We start from the raw sequence: 23899 nt of genomic DNA on the forward strand, positions 1-23899 counted from the left end.
TTTTCAATTTGCTGCCCCATTTTATGGTCTACATCTTTCCTTCAAAGATCCTGCTGCTTTTCATCTTCTTGATGCCTCATCTTTTATTCAACCTGTTGTGTGCCTTCTCTGTGTCTTCCCTCCATTTTGTTTTATAAGGCATTTTAGTGCATTGTATGTGGCAAATGGGGGAGGAGACAGAAAGAAGAGAGACCAGTAACCCTTCCCAGGCCAGTTTATACAGTTTTCCTAAGGCTTCCCATATATTTGATACTAAATTGGAAAAAAAAAAAAAAAAAAAGCTTTGTAGAGCAGATAGAGAAACTGAGACACCAAGAGAATAAAGGGCTCATTCTGAGTTATGTGATGCAGGTAACCAAGGGAATAAACTTCAGGTCATCTGATTTTTACTGTAATCTGTGATGCAATGAGATGACTCCTTTCTCTAAAGCAGGGTTGACAAATTTTGACTCATGGGCCAAATCCTGCTCACCACAGGTCCTTGCAATTAAAAATATTTTTAATATTAATTTTTTGGCTTTACTTTAAAACATTTTGGATAATTTCATACTCACAGAAAAGTTTTTAAAATAGTGCAAAATAGTGAAATAAACACATGCATATATATTTTTTTCACTGAACTGTTAAAGAATAAGTTGCAAATATGGTGCCCATTTATACCTAAATTCTTCAGTGTCCATTTCTTATGAACTGATTCTTGAAGGACATAGATGATTCAAAAAACCTCAGTCAATACATTTCAGCTAATTTACATTTGTTGAACCCACATTTTTCAAAAATAATCATATACTAGGCCATAAAAGAAGTCCCCTCAGAACAAAGCAAAACAGTAATAAAATCACTGGCATTATTTTTTTCTGATTATATATAATTTAAGGTGAAAATAAATAATAACAAACTCAGTAATAAATGGATAGATATATAACAAAAAGTAAATCTCTATATGTTTGAAAGGGAAAGAGCAAATTATCCCCAAGTAAAGTAGAAAGAAACAATAGAAATTATTGAAATAGAAAACAAATGTGAAACAGAATGAAGAGCAAATGTTGGCTTTATCCAAACATGTTAATTCAGTGTATATCTGGCAAGATCGGACTTTGATCAAAAACAGCAAAAATACAAATTACCCATGTCAAAAAATGAAGGGGCCATGAAAGATGGGACAGTCTACAAAATAAATGACTATCCTCTAAAAATATCAATGTTGTAAATATAAAGAACGGTACAGAAATTGTTCAAGATTAAAGAGAACCAAAGAGATATGTTGAGTTAATGTGATATGTGATATTGGACGTTATTTTGTAACTAATGGATACAGTCAAAACAATTTACAAAATATAGAGAAAGTCTGTAATCTGTATAAAAGTTTTTTTTCAGTGTTAATGTCATTGGTACCTGGGTTATGCAATTAAATTTTTAACAGAATACAGACGTAACTGTTTGTTTAGGTGTTGTCTATGTCTGCTTTCACATCATCATGGCAAAGATTATTAGCTGCAGCAAAGATCATATGTGCCACAAAGCCTAAAATTTTACTCTATAGCCATTTATGGAAAAAGTTTGCTGAATCTGGAAAGTGATGAAGGCCTTGATATAGCATGGGCTTGATATTTCTGATAATTGACTCCAGAAATATGGTACAAAGCCTAATTGAAACTTTCAGAGATCACCAAAAACCTCATCCATCCGCAGGAATTTTCTTTTCATCATCCTTCTTACCCTGAGAGTTGGGAGTTGTTATTGCATCCTCTTCTTCTCTGTCAAGATAGAAGCAGTAAGATGCCTTGGACAGTTGCTGCATTGTGAGATTTTATACATTTAGTGTGGTAGTTTGTGCTATAAGGAAAGAAGTCCAGAAAGAAGTCCACAAAATATCCCACAAGTGATGACAATTCAGTCCTTGTTCAGTTTTAGTGCAGGACACAGATCCCAGGCAGGACCAGCTACATAATTTGTGATGTTCAGTGTGTAGTAGTCTGTTCTCACACTGCTGATAAAGACATATCCGAGACTGGGTAATTTAAAAAGAAAAAGAGGTTTAAGGGACTCACAGTTTCACGTGGTTGGGGAAGCCTCACAATCATGGTGGAAGGTGAAAGGCATGTCCTACATGGTGGCAGACAAGACAGAATGAAAGCCAAGTAAAAGAGGAAATTCCTTACAAAACCATCTGATCTCATGAGACTTATTCACTATCATTAGAACAGTATGGGGGAAATTGCCCCCATGATTCAATTAATCTCCCACTGGGTCCTTTCCACAACATGTGAGCACTATGAGAGCTACAATTCAAGATGAGATTTGAGTGGGGACACAGCCAAACCATATCATTCCACCCCTGGCCCCTCCCAAATCTCATGTCCTCACATTTCAAAATCAATCATGCCTTCTCAACAGTCCCACAAAGTCTTAACTAATTTTAGCATTAACTCAAAAGTCCACAGTCCAAAGTCATATCAAAGACAAGGCAAGTCCCTTCTGCCTATGAGCCCGTAATATCAAAAGCAAATTAGTTACATTTTAGAGACAATGGGGGTACAGGTATTGGAAATACAGCTGTTCCAAATGGGAGAAATTGACCAAAACAAAGGGACTACAGGCCCCATGCAAGTCTGAAATCCAGTGAGGTAGTCAAATCTTAAAGCTCCAAAATGAGCTCCTTTGATTCCATGTCTCACATCCAGGTCACACTGATGCGAGAGGTGGGCTCCCATGCTCTTGGGCACAGTGCAAGATGAAAATGCTGGGATCTTGCTAATAAACTGTCAAGAATTTTAAGATGGTAACAGCTGAGCATTAAACCAAATGCAGGACCCACTGGAGCACAGAGCCTTGTGCAAATGCATAGATTGCATGCCCAGAAAGCTAGCCCTGATCCTAGGACTTTGGAGCTCAAAGGGACATCAGAGGGCACCTATCCATTTATTGCGACAATTGCATTTTGAAAACCAGCTATACCAGGCTACTCAGCTGACTACCAGGAGTGAGAGTGCAGCAGACATCAGTAGCCCTGGAGAGGGACCGGGGCAGGCGTACATGCTTCTCTAACTTGAAATGAATTGCTGGATTGTGTACTTTCTGGATCTAAAAAGCCTATCTGGATCCACAGATCACTGAACTCCAGCCTATTCGCCAGCTTCCCCTGGTACCTGTAAATTATTTTTAGGTAACCTGTCATGGGGAGGTTTGACATGTTATTTTCATGCCCGAGGATTGGGTTTCATGGGAAGTGTTCCAAAGAATTTAATACAACGCAACACAGATATTATTAAAGGCACATTGGTTTTATTCTTGTTGCCTTACTATTAAGAATTTCTCTTCTTAGTCATCTTCTCTTCTGCTCGTTGCCCTTCCTAACTTAGTTTTCTCCAACTTCATAGTTCTCTCTTGTGCCAGTTGCTGAACTCCTCACCGCCACACGAATTTCCTTTCCCTCATCTGCTGCCAACCCCTCTGGTTCTCTGTGATGGATGAGTTAGTGTTGTGGCCAACTTCCTTTTTGTCTTTTCCAGATTCCTTTCTACTTTTACTCCTTTGCTATGATCATATTTGCCTCTAAATTTCTAGTTCTCAAATCCAAAAATTGACTTTCTGTTTTTGTCCCGCCCAACCTGATACACAGAGCAACTCACTCTTAATCATGGCTCCTACCTTTCCTGTTCTGTTGTTTTCTTGACCTCCTGTTCAGTCTTCCATCTACCCTAGAATACTAAAGTGTCAGGAAATAACTGACCAGCCAGTCTGCATGCCTTAGCTCCTTCATTTTTTGTGTTATGACCACAATCTAGCTGTATTTAATCTTCTTTCTTCTTAGAATCTTACTTAGTTTATTTGTCCAACTCTTCCATATGGTTGAGAGGAAAATCATCCATTATACTTCCTCTGCCCCTAAAGTGAAAAGAATTACTGAGAATGCATATTTAAAATGAATCTCAAAGCGAATTTTCATTAATAATAAACACTTGAAAGCAATTGAGATCTTTCTTCAGTTTACTGAGAAAATGATGGAATGGAGAAATAAATTAATAATGCATAGCCACATCTGCTGTATTTCCTCTGCTTGCAGTCTCTCTCTTATACCCAGGAAAAGCTCCTGAACAAACTCTGTTTCTGCTGTCCCAGAATGCCCTCCTCACACTCCTTCATGGAAACCCCCTCTTGGCCTTACAGCTATGCTTATCCTAGTCAATAGTGTTTTCCACTCTCTTGCCCTAAGGCACCTGACCAACTCAATCCTTTCTTCTGGCCCTACAGTCTCTAGGGAATTTCCTCTGTTTTGTTGTATCTGCTGTTGATTGTTGTGTAACAAACTATCCTGCAACTCCTCATCTGCAGACAACAGTGATTTAACAACAAATTTAAACAACAAATTTAAATTAAACAATTTAAAACTAACACATCTGTATATGGGCAGGGGAGTTCCTTTGTTGGCTTCACCTGGGATTGCTCTGCATATGCAGCTGCCTTTGGCCAGAGGGTCCACTGGGATCTTGGCTGCTGCTATCATTGATTCTGTTCAGCAGATGGAGGAATGGGGCAGGCAGGAATGAGAAAATCTAACATATATTTCTTTAAGGAAACAAACTAAAATTTGTTTCCCTTTCATCTTTTCCTCCATTCTGCTCCCATGGTATAAAATATTCTTATAAATACTTAAAAATGTGACAACTGGTTTTATTATTTGTTTAAGCAATTTAACCATAACTGGGTTCTCTTCATTCCTGTCATTTAGTTTGAATCACTTACATGATACCTGAATTAAGCATGGATGACACCTTATAAATAGATCGACTTAGAGTGTGCTGGCATAATTTGATATTCCTAATACTGTATGGTATAGCATCTTTACTGTAGAAAATATTTAATAGGCAGTTGCTGAATAAATTGATGCAAGAATAGCAGTATGTATAACGGAATTCAAAGCAATACTAACTATCCAGGCTATTCCATGTAAAACATGATGAAACTAAAATATTGTATTTGCAATGAATGATAGAAAAAAAGTTATTAAGTGAATTTTATTTCCCATAAGTAGAAAAGAGCATTGAGTACATCAATCTTAGACACCCGTCTTGAGAAAAACCTATCTAAGTCAGAACATTATCTAGATGCTGAAGGAGACTTCCGAGTAGTTTTACAGGATATTGCTATTGGAAGTTTTTTTAATGTTAATTTCATGTCAAAATGTAAAAATTCTCCTTCCTAATTTATAGTAGATGAACCATTAGTACTATTGTTTCACCCTAGAAGGACAAAGTGTTTGGGAATCAAGAGGCCTTGGTTTGTAAGCCTGTTCTTTCACTTACTAGCTGAACTCTCTGGCACAAGGCACTTGTCTTCTCTGTAAATTGTGGTAAGTGATATCTATCTCACAAGGTTGTTTGGAGAATCAAGTGAAAGTATACATATTTAGTGTGTTTTACAATACAAGGTGAGACTCAAATAGGAGCTAAAGAATAAAATAAATAAATTTTTGGTTTATGGTTGGAATGGATGGAGATTTTCCTGAGATCATTTTCTACGTGGAATGAATTAGAGAGTGAAGTGAGAAAAGGCTGCCTGAAGTGACAGTAAATGGCTAGAGGGTGGGGAAAGACAGAAAAACTGGACACATGGTATGTGCGTGATCTGCCTCTGTAGGAAGGTGCAGCGAGGAAGAGATTGGAAGTTAAACCACTAAGTGGTTTAGCCACCAGTGGTGCTGTTGGCTAAGGTCAGTTGGTTGTGATATTAGGTGGCCCTAGGGTGACAGATGCACAGTTCATAGGGAATGCATGGTTGAACAACTCACCTGTTGCTCAGAGAAACAAAGTATATCTATGGCCACTGGTAATGAACCAAATGCCAGAACTGGCCTTGTGTCTGTCTTCTTGAGTTATGGAGTTACAGAGAACACTCATGAAAACTGTGCCGATGATCAGAAGTTACTTGACTTCAGTTGCTACAATTCTGGCCTTAGAAATGTAAAAACTGGGCTCACATATATATTTTAATGTTTGGTTCAATATACCTTCTGTGCTGGAATATATCCTTTATTTCTCGCTCTTCTCTTTTTCGTGCATATCCGTATAAGGGTATATGCATATAGGCATTTGGGTATAAGAGAGAGACTGAAATCCATCAGTAGATTGATCAGTCCTGTTCTCTCACACACAAAAATGGTGTTACTCTTATTTCCATCTTATTAGGCATCTCTCAGGCACAATTTTCATCGCCTTATACCTGTGTAGACAGTGAGCACTGAGTAACTGTTGAATGGCTAGGCAATAGCGCCTAGCTGGCTCTATCTGGTAGTGTCATAACTTAGCAAGCAGTCTTCCTCACAATTGCTAGACAATTATTCTTTAAGTAAGTCAATTTACAGGTAAACATAAAGGTGATTCCTGAGCAAGCCTTCCAGATCTCTTACTACCGAAGATAGATATCACGCCTCTTGTATTTACTCCCACAAACTCTACGGTAGAAACATGAATTGCAGCTTCTTGGTCAATCTGTAATGGGTGGGAGATACCTAAACTAAAACCCAGGACCAAGAGTACATCAGTTGCTGAAAAAGGAAGACTTGCTATAAGGTGGTGTGCCTAGAGTGTGTTCATGTGTACATGTATTGTGATGGACACACATATTTTTAACATGTTCAACAAATGAGGATTAAGCCTTGCCTCCCTCCAGCCTAATTCATCACTCTTGTGGCTTTGGCAATTTCACAGAAATGATATCCTCCCTTTCGTTTAGAGTCTACCTCACTGTAGTGCATTTTCTAGGTGCCATTAGCCTTCTCATTTTGGAAAAATCCTATCCCTGGTGACGATGAAGACCTCTGAAAACCTCACACGAATTCTTCTACTGCCCTGGACTTCCCATCTCTGCACACACCCATGCTGCTCCCTCTGCCTAGAGCACTCCTCAGCACTGCTTGGCCATCTCTATCTACTCTGAAGGGCCCACATCAAAATGCCACAGTCCTCAAGAAGCCTTTGCCAGTCCTTAGCAGAAAATTAATTCCTTCCTTGTCCCTTTCTCCCTAGCTCTTGTGTCTTGCCTCTTCTAAAGCCTGGATCATGGTTTGCCTTGCCCAGAGCAGCTCATTCTCAGGAAAGGTCTTAACACTTTGCTTATTGCAGGCACATTAAAAATAAGAACAATTATTTATTTGACCTTATAGTTCCTGTTAAGCCCAACAAAGTGCCTTGTGTATAATAGGCTTTCAATAATTATTTGTTGAATAAATTATATTACATTTTATAAATATTTACAAAGGAGAGATCATTGCCTTCCATGGTTTACAAAAAAAAAAAAAAAAAACAAAAAAAACCTGTTGAGATAAAAATAGACAAACAAGAATTTAAGCTGAAGGGTTACTTCTTACACAATGAGGTTGTGTCGTTTTGGATATTTGGAACGCCTCTTAGAATTTCCGCTTCCTAAAGAGCCTGCTGCTCTAGCATTTTGCCCACATGCTAAAAGGCATCAGAATAGATTTTGATAAAACAGAATATTTTTAGGCATTGTAATCAGCCCAGCTCTGCCAAATTCCTGGCCTTTGGTATGTGCTGCTGAGTAATGTCAGACGCTCACACATACACACACTGACATTTACAAGGCACGAGGTAGGCTCCGCCAAGTTCAGAACAAAGCCCCCCTTTTGATTGGTTCACCAGAACTTCCTCAGATGCATTTATTGTTTGCTACTGGAGGAACTGACAGTCTGCTGGTACCGATTGAATTTCCATTCTTTTCTTCACTTCCATTCTTCTCTTCACTCGGGGAAGTGAAACTGTGGACTCAGGAGGTTATATACTCAACTGCGCGAGGGGGCCCTTGAGCCTCTCTGGCATTGGTACTGGTGGAAGCTACACATAGGAGTGGGGCTGCATTAGATCTTTCTGGTATGAGATTTGTAGAAATGAAAGTGAACAGGGCTCCACTCCAAACACGTACTGAATGATCTTAGAAAGTTCCTTCCCGAAAAAATACTTTTACCTAAAAAGACAAAAAGAGATGAAAAGAGAGCACTATTTTATGATTGCACGCCATGAAAAAGCCAGAATATATTTAGTAACCTTTGGAATTCCACTGCCTTTTTAGCTGGAGGAACATCCCAAAAAAGGAGACAGGAGGGCATTGCGTGTGCACGTGTGTTTGAAAGGACCAAATCTCTGTCTAGACAAAAATAGTAGATAGGTAGGTTATAGAAAAGAATTTCATAAAACTAAGCAGAATGAATTCTTTTTCCAAAATAGTGCTGTTTTGTGAAAGGTGTTTCTCTTCACATTACCGTATATGGCGAACTCTGAGATTTGTAAGTGGCTCCCCTTGGAGATGAAGTTACTGCTGAGAATTCAAATCATCTGCCTTAAAAGCTGATGTAGGATTTATGATGTATTGGGCATTATTTTGTCTTTAGGGGCATTCTTTCTCCAATGGTGATTGAGAATGTCAATCCTTCTGCTCCCATAATGACCCTGGGAGTTAGATGTGAACCCTGGGACGTGCCAGATGATCTATTCTGGCCATATACAAGAAAGCACATGCTGTAGTATTGCAGGCACTAAGGATTCTGGAAAAATGTAAACATGTGAGTTACCTTCTACATTTTTTTTTTGTTGTTGAGACAGAGTCTCACTGTGTTGCCCAGGCTGGAGTGCAGTGGTGCAATCTCAGCTCACTACAACTTCTGCCTCCTGGGTTTGAGCAATTCCCCTTCCTCCACCTCCCAAGTAGCTGGGATTACAGGTACACGCCACCATGCCTGGTTAATTTTTGTATTTTTAGTGGAGATGGGGTTTCACCATGTTGGCCAGGCTGGTCTCCAACTCCTGACCTTAAGTGCTTCACCCATCTTGGCCTCCCAAAGTGTACCTTCTACTTCTTAACCCTGAAGAACCATTCTTGGTTAAGAGCCATCTTAAGAAGGCATCACCACAGCCTCATTTCCATAGCAGGGACTGCAGAACTTAACAATAATTGTTCTGCAGGGGTAAGAGGAACCATTCATGATTCATGATGCCAAGCACAAATGGAGAAGGATGGGCTCACTGTGCACACAAGTCATCCGTTGATACCTGCCCCACATCCCCATGGGCCTCTGCCATGGGCTGTCTGTGCCATGACAATGGGGTGCTCCTGGCTTCACCCTTTGCATTGTAAGAACAATAATATCTTACATTTTACAGTGCTTCTGCTTTACAAGAGACATGCAGAGCTGGCTTTATCCCTTTCTCTCTCATTTCTGCACCCATCAGATGAGGACATGTGGTGCAGAGACTTGCTAAGGACACAAGTCTGGGAAGACCGAGTTGAGAGCGGTGCCTGTTCTCCTGATGACTAATCCAGGGCTCTGTTCACTGTGTGTGGACACTCAGTATCCACAGCTAGAAGGGTCTGTCTTTAGATGACATTGAAACATTTCTATTTTTTTTATGACAGAGGAAGAAAACATATACTATATTGCAAGAATTATAATATTCGAGACATGACTATGGAAGAAGCATCAAGATTATCATAGGACATTTCTACGTCTCTGAGATATGTTGGAAGCCAGGCTCACATACCTAGATTAGAAACGTCTTAGAAGGACTTTATGATGTGCTCAGTCAAGTGACATGCTATTAACTGGAACAACAGCTGTTTGTTTGGTCCTTTGGACTATCCTGGAATCAGTTGATTCACTCTCTGGTTATTATGATGACCAGATAACCAGATGATAATGCTCCTTCCAGTTATTTTGATTTTCTGTTTGTTTAGCTCTGTAAGATTGGACTTTGTTTGCTTTGGGGACAATTAGTCTATTTACTGGCAAACAGGAATTGAGAAAATGTACATAAAAACTGGTTTCATGACTTACACATGATATTTTAATTTTAGACATTTTAAGACTTAAGTTGGAACCAGAGACTAATCCAATTGTTTTTAGACAGTGAAAGGGTTTTATGTTCTGTTCAGTTTATTATTTCCCAATTTCTTGTCTATAAAACCAACATTTGTTTTTCTTTTTTTAAAAATAAATTTTGGCCAGGCATGGTGGCTCATGCCTGTAATCCCAGCACTTTGGGAGGCTGAGGTGGGTGGATCACCTGAGGTCAGGAGTTTGAGACCAGCTGGACCAGTATGGAGAAACTCCATCTCTACTAAAAATACAAAATTAGCTGGGCATAGTGGCATGTGCGTATAATCCCACCTACTCAGGAGGCTGAGGCAGGAGAATCGTTTGAACCCAGGAGGCGGAGGTTACAGTGAGCCAAGATCATGCAATTGCACTCCAGCCTGGGCAACAAGAGCGAAACTCTGTCTCCAAAAAAAAAAAAAAAAAAAAAAAAAAAATCTTTTGCTTATGGTGGTTCTGAACAAAATACAGATGTTAAAAATTGGCTTTGAAATTTTTCTGTCTAAATCTTCATTTACAACATCTCTTCTGCCCTTAACTAACTGCTGATTTTAGACACATGATTTCAAAAAGAAAATGAAAAAAATTCTAGTCTACTTCTGGAATAACCCACAGTGGAGTTTTTAATTTGCACATGGTATGTGCTCTGACATTAATCTTGCTCTGTTTCAATTCGAAGCTCAACAAAGTTCCTTTGAACAGTAGATATGTTTTCAAGCAACATTCAAAATGATAGTGGCTTCTTTTCAAGATCATTCAAGAATTCATGCATTTGATAAGAAGCCCACACCCCTTAGAAGTATTAGGTAGAGAGTAACTTAGGATCTCTCTGTGTCATGAAAATGAGCTAATGTATCTTAATGCTCTCTGAAGTTTCAGAACATGGCGAGTGGAGAAGAGATGGCTGAAAGGTTCTGTATCATAATATTTTACGCCCAACTGCGTTTCTGTTGCCAAAAATTCTTTCTTTCATTTTTGTGAAAGACTGAACCAGGTTCTAGAGTTGATTCTGTCACTAATGAACTGTATGAGCCTGAGAATATTGCTTAACTTCTCTGAGACTTTGTTTTCCTTTTCTTTTCTTTTTTTTTTTTTTTGAGATGGTGTCTCGCTCTGTCACCCAGGCTGGAGTGCAGTGGCGCAATCTCTGCTTACCGCAACCTCTACCTCCTGGGTTCAAGCGATTCTCCTGCCTCAGCCTCCCAAGTAGCTGGGATTACAAGTGTGCGTCACCACATCCAGCTAATTTTTATATGTTTTTTTAGTAGAGATGGAGCTTCACCATGTTGGCCAGACTGTTCTAGAATTCCTGGCCTCAAGTGATCTGCCTGCCTCGGCCTCCCGAAGTGTTGGGATTACATGCATGAGTCACCGCTCCCGGCTGAGACTTTGTTTTCTACTCTATGAAATGGGTTTGGCCTAGTTGACATCTACGGTTATTTCTGAAGTTATTAAATTAGTCTATTAAATTGTGTCTGCACTGGGATGTTCTACACAGTGGTCTTAGAGTAGATTATCTTACAGCTAAAAATTAAATATGATGAGAGAAACTAATTTCATATTTAGAAGATTTTTCTCCTCAAATCTCATTCTATAGGATATTCATGTGCTTCTTTTTTCTTAATTTAACCTAATATATCCCTGGGTTTCTACATATATCAGTATATTTATTCACTGTGTTGTGAATACTGTTGGTTAGTCTTCCCTCTGTGTATTTGAGAAGTATTTACTTGGCTATTAGTCCTAAACTTCAAGATGAGTGACTTGTCTACTTCTTTTAAAAGCATTGGCCTGTTCTATTAGATTGGTGAAAATAGCAATGACAAAACAATTGACTTAATAATGGATTATTTTTATTTCTCAACTAGTGGTTTTGGCATGTCAATCCACAGTTTGCTGTCCTTTTAGAAAATATACCAATTTTTGGAAGTGAATGTCAACATTACACAGCTATAGACACTCCTCTGATGTTCTCATAAGAGATACCCTATCTCTCTCTGGTTATGTTAATTTTAATTTCTTACAGACTGATCTGTTACATTGGCCGAGAGCCATGTCCTCTTAGCCTTCAACTGCAGTGCTCACCCTGCTCCTAAAATTGCTGTCCTCCTGTGCTGTGAGCAAAGACCATGTTAAAACAGATTGCCTTTTACAGGATCATACTCTGACGATCAAGTTCAAGGTCACCAAGTGCTGAACAATCTCAGTCTTCACACTTCTTGATTGGATTCTTGCACATTTAAAAAAGTGACAGGGCTGTTAGGAATTTTGTGTGGAATTTTGGCTGTGTGTCCTTCATGGCAGAAAACAAGTTCATACTTTCAAATTATCGTAAAATGGGCAGGTACTTTGGATCCTCTGACTTTGAGGTAATCATTTCAACGTTCTCTACGTCAATCTTCTCCTCTAAAAATGGGATAATAATAGTATTTACCACATAAGTTCTTATGAGAATTAAATGAGTTAATTTGAGCATGGAACAGTGCTTGGCCCATATAACATAGTAACAATATAAGTTGTGCTATTAGGATTATAAAGATATAGATGTATATATAATGATTTTCCCTACTGAGAAGAAAATCATCATCTTGTTCCTAGTCATATTCATAGTCTCATAAAGTTTTAGGGTTCCAGGAAATCATAAAGGGAAGGTAGTCCACTCTCTTGGCCAAGGCTGGAATCTCCTACAATATTATAGCTACCTTACGAGGTAGAGCAAACTCGTACAGCAGAATGCAGCTCACCACTGGTTAGCTAAATTAACTCTGCTTCTGGGATCTAAGGAGCCCTGTCTCCAAGGTTTGATAACATGTTAAACCCAGATCATAAAGTGTGCGATGTTTATTGGACAACAAGATGTATCAAGCATCTAGATCCATTTGCTCAAATATGGGTCAGTTGGTGGGACATATATCGTCGTGAGTTTGGTAATATGAATAGTTTAGCTGGCCTCCAAGTCTTTGGAGAAAGCAAAGTAGAAAATGGAAATTCTCTAAAAGTTCTAAGGAACAGGGCAGGAATATTACCAATCTTTGTAATCTCTCTCTGACAGTGGAAAGAGGAACCGATTTTTAAAATGAAGGTTAGCTCCATATAATTGATAATGGTGCGTGTTTTCCCAGAAGAAGGAATATTTATTTCCATGTCTCTGTTTCCTGTTCATGTGTGCTTTGTCCCAAATCCTTTTGGTTTCCAGGAATTTTCTTTAGAAAACCCAGATATCACAGCAATAATCCCCAAACCTCACAGAATCTTCAAAAGTAACTTGAGGGAAAGAATCAAGCACAAGTGGTTCAATACTTGATGGAAACTTGTGTAAAGAGCAATGTCACTGCCAAATGAAAAAGAACTTACTCCAGTCTACCATGTTTATTTAAAAGCAGAATGATACTTCTGTTATCTGGAGGACTTTTTAAACTGAACTCATGATTATTTTTTTACCAAGGTATAGTAAAAGGTGAATATCATTGTTAATTTATATTCTTATACTTCTGTTTTAAAAATAATTTCAATGTTTATTATATTTTTCAATGTTCATTTTAGATTCAGGTGGTACATGTGCAGGTTTGCTACATGGGTGTATTGCGTGATGCTGAGACTTGGGGTTCGAATGATCCTGTCACCCAGGTAGTGAGCATGATAGCCAATAGGTAGCTTTTCAGCCCTTGCTCCTGTCTCTCTCTCCCCACTCTGGTAGTCCTCAGCATCGTTTCCATCTTTATGTTCATGCATACGCAATGCTGAGCTCCCACTTATAAGTGAGAATATGTGTTATTTGGTTTTCTGTTCCTGTGTTAATTCACTTAGGATAATGCCTCCAGCTGCATCCATGTTGACAAGAGAATGTCAACATTACACAGCCATAGACACTCCTCTGATGTGCTAATAAGAGATACACTATCTCTCTCTGGTTATGTTCATTTTAATTTCTTGCAGACTGATCAGTTAAATTGTCTGAGAGCCTGTCCTCTTAGCCTTCAATTGCAGTGCTCCCTGCTTCTAGGATAAGATTTCCTATCCACGTTGGTGCAAAGGATAAGATTTTGTTCTCTTTTTATGGCTGCATACTATTCTATGGTATGTATGTACCACATTTATCTAGAGGAATTTTGACTCCAACATTTTCAGGATTTTATAACATGAAAGTCCATTTTAAACAGGTAGTTGTGTAGGAGTATTGTAACTCTGAAAGATAACTTCATCTTCACTTCTGGACATTTCCTTTGAGGGTTGAACAGAACAATTTTTTTTTCTGCACAGGATCACCCAATTAATTTTCATATGTGTTTTCATCATTAACCATTGACTTGGAAGGTTTTAAAGTCATTCTGTGTCAACTTCAATTAAATCCCACAAGACTCGGAGAAGCTGATCTGGCAGGAACCTGCTGCTGCATTTTTACAGATAAGTACATTAGGGCTCTGTGAGGTCCAATAGCTGGACTACGGTGAAACAGGAAGACAGAATGGGTTCCTCCAGCTGGGCCTTGCAGGACAACTCGAGATTTGCTTCTCTCCACCCAGAATCTTTCTCCTCCCAGGTCATAGCAATTCCCATATCTAAGCATGACTTTCAGTTCATGTTTTCCCTTCTGTTCCACATTGAAAACATCAGGTACACCTGTACACTCCATGGCCACAACATACCTGGATCTTCTAGATCTGTCCATTTCCATTGCTACTAGTGAAAGGCGGTGTCTCTTGAGCCTCTATTGCACGTGATTTCTAACTGGGTATCTTGCTTCTACGTTCTCTGCTCCATAAATTCCTGTCTCCATGGAGCAGCCGGAGTGATCTTTTTGATAGGCTCAGAGCCTTTTAAGAACTTCTCTTCCCATGTGGTAAAAAACCTCACTGCACAGCCCTGGCTTATCAAGCCCTCCATGCTGTGGCTGTGTTTGACTCTCAGCCCTCCCTCTTCCACCCTCTCCCTTCCCTTCTTCACCCCTGGCAGTGGCCTTATTTGTGTTCTTCAAGTATATTGAAATGCTTCCCCTCTCAAAGTTTTAGTACTAGCTCTTCATATGTTCTCCATAGATTATCATATAGATGGTTTTTTTTTTTTTTTTTAGATTGGCCCTACTTTAATATCACCTCTTCTTGGACCACTCAATGTAAGATAGCCTCTCAGTCACTTTCTATCACGCCACCCTATTTTGATTTCCAGTATAGTTACACATTTTATAAGCCACATTTATCACTCATATATTCCTTTAAAAATATTTATTTTCTGTTGCTCTCCTCCCTACCTGCACACAATGTTGTGAGCGAAGCCCTTGCTTGTCTTACTGATCTCTGCATTCTCGGTGCTTGGTGATATTTGTTGAATGAATGCAGGGCAATACTATGTCTATGCTTTCTCATTATCTTCTGACTCACTGCAAAGACAGGAGTCCCCCAAGGGCAAGAAACATACTAAGAGTAGTATGTACCTCATGTTGTTATTGAGACATTTCAAAACATGTAAACGTATTTACAGTGATGAAGTATACAGAATACTGCCTGCCACAGAAAAAGCTCCAAATAAGTATCAGCTGTTGTTACTGTAGGATGTATACATATTTTTATATTCATATAGTTTTGTTATACATATGAAACAAAACGTTTTATCAGTTTTTATTACTTACACATATCTACATTATATATGGTGTTAGCTATTGTTATTATTCTATTATTTGATAGAGTATCCAATAAAATATGTTACAAGATTTTGCAAAATACCATCAACTAAATGTCAACCACTTCTTTCTCACCTGGCTCTATTTCAAGATTCAGCCAGATTTCTCTTTCTGGGCGTGTTAGTATTTTTTAGCTAAGCAGCTGCAGTACCTGCAGTTACTGAAATCGTCCTGAAGGTGGCAGCGGAGAGCTAAGGTTTGGAAAATGCTTGTGTTTTTGTATACATGCTAGGGTGGGATTTGAAGGGGGTGAGAAAATTATCCCATGGGCCTGTTTTTGCATCTTCAAAATTCCTTTCATCATCATTATTGTTGGGAAGGGGCGTGTCATATGTCGGGAAGCTGCTCAAATGCAAATGATATCTGGGAAGTGGCAGCCCGCTATTATTCATAAAACCTCAGGCAACGTGAGAGCATTAGAGCATTCATCAAGATGCAGGGAAGTAGAACTGCTGGTGAGGTGAGATAGAGGGCAGGTAAAGGGAAGAAAAGGGCTTGGCTTTGGATGGGCACTTTCTTGGGTCTGAGGACTTCTTGATCTGTGGAGAGGGGTGCAGACAGGGGAGGTCAGAACTGAGCCCTCTAACTGGCGGGGCCAGAGCAGGGCCCCTCTCGTCCGGGTCTAAGGCAGTGAACTCGTAGAACAACCACATACAACATCCATCTGCTTGTTTAAATAACAAGCAGATTCTATGATGTCTGTGTGTACAAATCAGATTCTCTGGGGACTAAGTATGTGAAAGGAGACTAGAAAGACATTTCTCAAAATCTGAAATACCTCATATTGACCACCAGATGACAGTGTTGCGCCACTAAATGCGCACACCACAAGGTTCCATCTTGTAAGCTCTTAGAAATCTAACACAAAATCACTGTGCCTCCCACTGGCAGCAGTCGTTGGAATTATGCTTATAAACAGCAATTATTCTTTATTTGCACTTTTTCCATAAATGAGGAATACATTTTTTACCAATAGTGGCTACTGTATGTATGCTTCGGTTATTGTCTTGGGAAAATTGGTGTTGAAAAAATATAAATTATTTTTAATTATTTTTAATACCAATTATTTTAATACCAATTAGAGTCTGTGACTCTACGCATTTTGTAATTCAAAATTTGTGAACAAAATTAATTAGCATGTGAGTTAAAGTGCAGTATTCCTTCAGCTAGAACTACAAGACCAAAAAAAAAAAAAACCCCATACAACTGTTTGGTTTATAATTTACTGTTTTTAATTTATGGCATATAGTAAGATATTCTAAAAGCACGAAACAGAATGGTTCCAAAATATGATTTTATATAGTTTATGTGTTTATAACCATGTCTATCTAAAATAGCTCTCTGTAATGCATTTATATGGTTGAAGAGTTTGGAAAGGTGATTATCATATGAAATAATATATGTAAAATACCCAGCTCAAGCCTCATACATGGCAGGAATCATAATAAATAGAGACTCTTGTTTCATTCATGAAGAAGAAATCATAAATTAGTGGATAAGTGCAAAAATCCTTTGCTACTCTGGAACAGGAGAGGCCAAACAGTGAAATATCATAGAGTGAGTTGCCTCTTATGCCTTTCTAGTTGAGTAGTCAGAGAATGAAAAACTACTTAGGGTTCTACTAGCCTTCCACAGACACTGCAGATGAAAGCGTTCGGCAATTAACCACGAATGACTTTCAGGAACAGCAAATCCATGCTTTTCTATTTTACTCAACTTGGATTACATCTGTAGTGCAAATTTAAAAGAACACTCTGGGGACAGTTTTTGCCAGGATCTACTTACTGTCTCATTATTTTCTTTTTTTTAATTGTTAATTTATTTTTGAGAAATATTTTAATTTTTATTTTAGGTTCAGGAGTACATGTGCAGGTTTGTTATAAAGGTAAACTTGTGACTCAGGAGTTTGGTATACAGATTATTTAATTACCCAGGTACTAAGCATAGTATCAGATAGTTTTTTCTCTTCTGAACCTCTCCCTCTTCCCAGCCCCCACCCTCAAGTAGGCCTCAGTATCTGCTATTTCCCTCTTTCTGTCCATGAGTTCTCATTATTTAGCTCCCACTTACTAGTGAGAACATGTGGTATTTGGTTTTCTATTCCTGTGTTAGTTTGCTGAGGATAAGAGCCTCCAGTTCCATCCGTGTTTCTGCAAAGGACATGATCTTGTTCCTTTTTATGTCTGTGTGGTAGTCCATGGTCTATATGTCCCATGATAGCCTCAGAACAATAAAGCATTCAGTACCCACAGCAACCCTTGCAGCTACCAGATGCCATTTGCATGATCCAAGCCTAACAGTTAAAGATGAATGGCCTTAATGGCTGGGGTCATCCAACTTTCACCATCTTCTACTTTAGGCTTTTTCCTCCTCCTAATAGGCATAGATGGGCTGAATTCCTTAATTAAATAAGATCTCTTGTTTGAACCAGTTTAGACTGCAATCATTCACCAAACTTTTCTTTCCTCCCTCCCTTCCTCTCTTCCATTCTCCCTTCACCTTCTCTCCTTCCTTCTCTCTCTTTTTTCTTTCCTGCATCCCAGTGTCTTGTTACTTACTGTATTCTGTTAAGTTTAGGTACAAACAATAGAAGCAAATGCTTTATTTAACTCCTTATTTCCTGTTATGGACTGAAAAATGTGAGAAATAAATTTCTGTTGTTGAAATGACTCTGTCTCTGGCACTTTGTTATGGTAGCTCTAGCAAATGTACACATGCCCTTAGATTTTTTTTTTTTTAAATGTGGAACACTTTTAGGAATGTGCATGTCATCCTGGCGCAGAGGCCATGCTAATCTACTCTAAATTGCTGCTGAAGCAAGCACTCCTGTTAGATTCTTCAACCCCCAAATTTTCCAAGACTTCTTAAAATACTGACTTTTCAGACGTTCGGGTCTCATCCCTGCTGTTCTACACTCCACCACTACGGCGCACTTGACAATAGTGACTGCATTTGTGTGAACGTGAGCAGATACTAAACCCCAACATTTTGGAACAGTTTCATTGCACTCCTACCAGGTACAGCACATTCATTAATTTTAACATTTACTATCACAATGGCACTTAAGAAGTTATCAAGAAATGGAATAAACTTAAAAATGGTGCATAGGAGAAGAAGACAGAAGACCGTGACCACAGAGAAAATTTTAGCGTAAAGCCTTCTTATGCTGTTGTGCTAGCAAATAAAAGTCTATTTATTCTCCCTCAATACATAGACATGTGTCTATAGGGCTTCTTCACATTCTGGTGTTTGGGTGAAAATATTGAAATACTGTAGATGGCACCATGACATCGCACATGACTGTTTTAGAACAAAACCACTGTGTCGTTATCTCCCTCCCCCATTTTTTTTCCTTTTTTTTTCCTTGTGGGTAAGTTACTGGAACCTTTTAAAAAATGATCATTTATGGTTAAAACTTGGAAAAGGAATGATGCCCATTTTTTTTTCAAGTTTACTCTCATGGCCTGTCCTACAAAGCACTAGTCAGTAACCTCCCCTTGAAAAGTCTCTGGATAAGTACATCATTATTCTAGCTACCAGCACTTGGTGGATCCCCATGTTAAACTCAAACACGTTTTGAAATTAAACCTCAGAGATGTTCCCAACCTTCTTTCGTGTCTGTAGAGATAAGTTTACCAAATGTTAACAAAGAAATAATTGTTCTCAGAACTTATGGCAGCAGAGTGATGAGATGTAGAGTTGCTTTAAGACTGAGGCACAAATGGTGCTCTGTGGCAAACATAAAGGAACTGTTCAATAATCACTGTTTTCAGCAAATGTGCAACTCTAAACCAGGGACCAGCAAACTTTTTCTGTACAGGTCCATCCAGATAGTAAATATTGTCAGCTTTATGGGCTACACGGTCTCTGTCCAAGCTTCTCAGTGCTGCCATTTTACCCTGAAAGCAGCCATAGACAATACATATACAGACGGGCATGGTTGTGTTTTGTAAATATTTTATTTACAAAAACAGGTGGCAGATTTAGTCCTGAGCGATAGTTTGCCGACACATCCTCAAACCCAGGCTTGCTTTCCCTCTAAAGAAGGCTCTCTCTTGTGGTGATTCCTCAAAGACCTAAAGACAGAAATACCATTTGACCCAGCAATCCCGTTACTAGGTATGTACCCAAAGGAAGAAATATGTATCACTCTATTATACAGACACAGGCACACACATGTTCACTGCAGCACTATTCAAAATAGCAAAGACATGGGATTGACCTAAATGCCCATTAATGATAGACTGGATAAAGAAAATGTGGTACTTATACACCATGGAATACTATGCAGCCATAAAAAGGAATGAGATCATGTCCTTTGCAGGGACATGGATGAAGCTAGAGGCCTTAGTATCCTTAGCAGACTAACATAGGAACAGAAAACCAAATACCACATGTTCTCACTAAATGATGAGAACACAGAGACACATAGAGGGGAACAGCACACACTGGGGCCTGTAGAGGGTTGTGGGTGGCAGGAGGGAGAGGATCAGGAAAAATAACCAATGGGTACTAGGCTTAATTACCTGGGTGATGAAATAATCTGTACAACAAACCCCCATGACACAGGTTTGCTTATATAACAAACCTGCACATACACCCCTGAACTTAAAATAAAAGTTAGAAAAAGAAACCTCTTTATGTATTAGGTTTGAACGCCTAATACAAACATTTTCCCTCCCCTTTTAAAACTCCATGCTGATGCTGTCTCCATATGTTTCAAGCATGATCTTGTGTCGTCTTTTGGAGGTAAAATGTTGGGTTGAGTGGGTTAGGAAACCGACTTGTGAGTGTGACATTGGAGATGGGTCTAATCATGATGTTGGCCTGGACATATCTCATTTCTTCCCATGGGACCCATCTGGTATGATTCAACTTTAGGAATAAGAGTTTAGATTTGAGATTGTGCTTGGTTTAGAGCTGGCCTGGTAAGCATGGAAATGCTCTTCAGTTATCTTGGAGCTAACGCATGTGTATGTTAACCAAACAGAAACCAACTGAGGAAGTAAGTTATAGTAGTAATTGTATTGGAGGTAAAGCATATGTACAGTTATCAACAGTGCCCTGTGTCCAAAAATATGCATTAAATAATTTTCAAAAATGTATTTATTAACATATTTTTCCATAGTCAAGTTCCACAGGAGCTAATTCTGAATATGGTTCACTCAAGGCCACTCTACCCAGGAAGTTGGGCAGAAGGGATCAATTCCCTGTTTTTTTTTTGAGCCTCGCTCTGTCGCCCAGGCTGGAGTGCAGTGGCGCGATTTCGGCTCACTGCAAGCTCTACCTCCCGGGTTCACGCCATTGTCCTGCCTCATCCTCCCAAGTAGTTGGGACTACAGGCGCCCACCACCACGCCCAGCTAATTTTTTGTGTTTTTAGTAGAGATGGGGTTTCACTGTGTTAGCCAGGGTGGTCTCAATCTCCTGACGTTGTGATCCGCCCGCCTCGGCCTCCCAAAGTGCTGGGATTACAGGCATGAGCCACTGCGCCTGACTGGGATCAATTCCCTTGAGAGGCATTGATCTGCTAGGTTCTTTCTTGCCTGTCTAGACTTAAGCAGACTTCAGAAGAATAAAGCAAATAATTTCTAGGAATTCAATCTTGTAAACTTCTGGGTCAGGTAAAGATTGCAGGTTGCTTTTGATAGTTTTTGGCATCATTTGAATTCTAAGCTTATGACAACACTGTAGTTGTGCAATACTTCAGCATGAAGCCAAGGCTGGTGAAGAAAGGGTACCTTTTCCCTCCCATAAAAATCCTCTCCAGGATGTGGAGAAATAGGAACACTTTTACACTGTTGGTGGGACTGTAAACTAGTTCAACCATTGTGGAAAACAGTATGGCGATTCCTCAAGGATCTAGAACTAGATGTACCATATGACCCAGCCATCCCATTACTGGGTATATACCCAAAGGATTATAAATCATGCTGCTATAAAGACACATGCACGCATATGTTTATTGCGGCACTATTCACAATAGCAAAGACTTGGAATCAACCCAAATGTCCATCAGTGACAGACTGGATTAAGAAAATGTGGCACATATACACCATGGAATACTATGCAGCCATAAAAAAGGATGAGTTTGTGTCCTTTGTAGGGACATGGATGCAGCTGGAAACCATCATTCTCAGCAAACTATCACAAGAACAGAAAACCAAACACTGCATGTTCTCACTCATAGGTGGGAACTGAACAATGAGATCACTTGGACTTGGGAAGGGGAACATCACACACTGGGGCCTATCATGGGGAGGGGGGAGGGATTGCATTGGGAGTTATACCTGATGTAAATGACAAGTTGATGGGTGCAGCACACCGACATGGCACAAATATACATATGTAACAAACCTGCACATTATGCATGTGTACCCTAGAACTTAAAATATAATAATAAAAAAAAAAGAAAAGAAAAAACAAAAACAAAAACAAAAGTTGAATGGAAAATAAAATTAAAAAAAAAAATCCTCTCCAACTAGATTTGATGTATTTTGCATGGATTAATTAATAAACAATCGCTATTGCCCATATGGAAGCTATGATAGCCAACTGACTGAAAAGTAGGCTGGAATCTGCAGTTGGCCATCGGGTTTTAACCCAGTGTCATTTGAATTCCTGCTTTATGTCAGCTCTCATAGGGAATAAAACATTCCAATGGGTTACCCACACAATAAAGGACTTTGTCTATTTTCATGTGTTTTGGCCAGTTTGAAAATCTTATTGCGTGGTTGGGCTACACAAATAGACAAAAGTAAATAGAGAAACCTGCTTCATGGAATAGCTTTGGAAACTGTGGTTGCTAAGATATAGATAGGCTTTAAGTAGTGAGAATTTCCATTATAAATTTACTAAAATGATCAGAAAAGTGAATTTACATGAAGAACATACACTGGGTGTTTGGAAAGTGCTTTTTCTATGGACAGGGTGTGTTAAAATGCGTATCAAGGGAACTCTTTGGGGGAAGACGAGAATTTGCACAAGGTGTTGGGGTGAAAAATATTGCTAACTTGTTTTAATTATTGGCTGAAACTTGATGGAAAGAGGAAAAAGTCCTCCAGATGATACAAAGTAGACCTTTCTTCTCATGCTCCATAGAGGTCTTTTGGGAAGAATTTCCCATTTCTACTCGTGTTTGGAAAACCTCGGGTGTGTATTTTCACTGTGTATTTAACCTTCTTTCCTGGCTTCTAGAACTGTGCTGTCCAATATGGTAGACACTGGCCATGTGTTGTTTTTGAGCACTTAAAATGTGGCTGCTGTCGCTGAAAAACAGAATTGTTAATCTTATTGAATTTTAGTTAATTTAAATTTGAATAGGCACCTAGGGCTCTTGGCTATAGGGACAGCACAGATAGAGAATCTTTCCATCATCACAGAAAGTTCTGTTTAGATAGCGCCCTGCTCTAGAGGGTGACCAGACAGCAATTTTTGCTCATAAGACTTGTTTTTAATATTGAAGATTTAGTTTTCTCCCAACTGATGAAGTTTACGGAAAAAATGCTAGGAAGATGGCATTCACTTTATTCAGATCTTATTAACATTTTCTCACAACTTATTTTTTTCCCTCAGTTCTGAGTAATTCTGTTTTTATCCATACCGTATTATATTTAGTTCCTTCTAATGTAATTAAACAAAAATATCTTAATTTCAGAAAACACTTCTTTAATTAGTTGTGCTTGAAATGTCCTGACTAATCCTTACTGTAATAACTGAATGGCCAATTTCATAGCCTCAGTGGGAAAAACAAAAACAGAAGGACCTGTGTTCTTCATCTGTGCCAAGCAGGAAAATACTGTGGTTCAGCAATAGAAAGTGAAGAGGGAGGAAAAGTTTTAGGTCATCAAATGGGGTCAGAAATATGCATGTCAGTATACTTTTGCTGCTCTCGCGAATTTCCCGGAAGGGTATCTGCGAATACCTAATTTAGGTTTTTTTGGTTTCACTTTAAGTACACATGAGCTTCTGGAAAGGGCGACATTTATATATTTTTTTCATTGTGGTTTACAATCCAGTGTAGGTATATTTCAGGATGTCACTCACGATTTCAATATGGTCATAGAATTATTCAGAAAAAGCTAATTGAAAGCAAAATGCATTAAAATGACTCTGATTAAGCTTCCCACGGACGCCAACTGTCTGTTTTGTCCCCATTGCAAACACAAGTGCCCCAGAAGTACTTGTGCTGAAATTGGCCTCTGTTGAATGAATGCATTTAAATGTGAGAGTTTTTGTATTATTACAGGGTAAGAAATGTTGCAAGCACAGAAGTGTTGGGGACTAGAGCCGTCCTCTGGGAGGTTTTCCTAGGAGGTAAGCTCTACTGTTTCGGAG

At 39.0% G+C, this 23899-nt stretch overlaps 1 long non-coding RNA gene and 1 pseudogene across 1 annotated transcript in view; one reads left to right on the forward strand and one right to left on the reverse strand.

Annotated features, from left to right (window-relative positions):
* LOC106997288 (uncharacterized) overlaps positions 1-23899 on the forward strand; it is a 276798-nt gene that overhangs the window by 60924 nt on the left and 191975 nt on the right. The gene's annotated exons all lie outside the window — the stretch shown is intronic.
* Positions 18300-18399, reverse strand: LOC114677204 (U6 spliceosomal RNA; annotated as a pseudogene).

This window comes from Macaca mulatta, chromosome 3, assembly GCF_049350105.2.
Source record: "Macaca mulatta isolate MMU2019108-1 chromosome 3, T2T-MMU8v2.0, whole genome shotgun sequence".
In the NCBI taxonomy this organism is placed as follows: Eukaryota; Metazoa; Chordata; class Mammalia; order Primates; family Cercopithecidae; genus Macaca; species Macaca mulatta.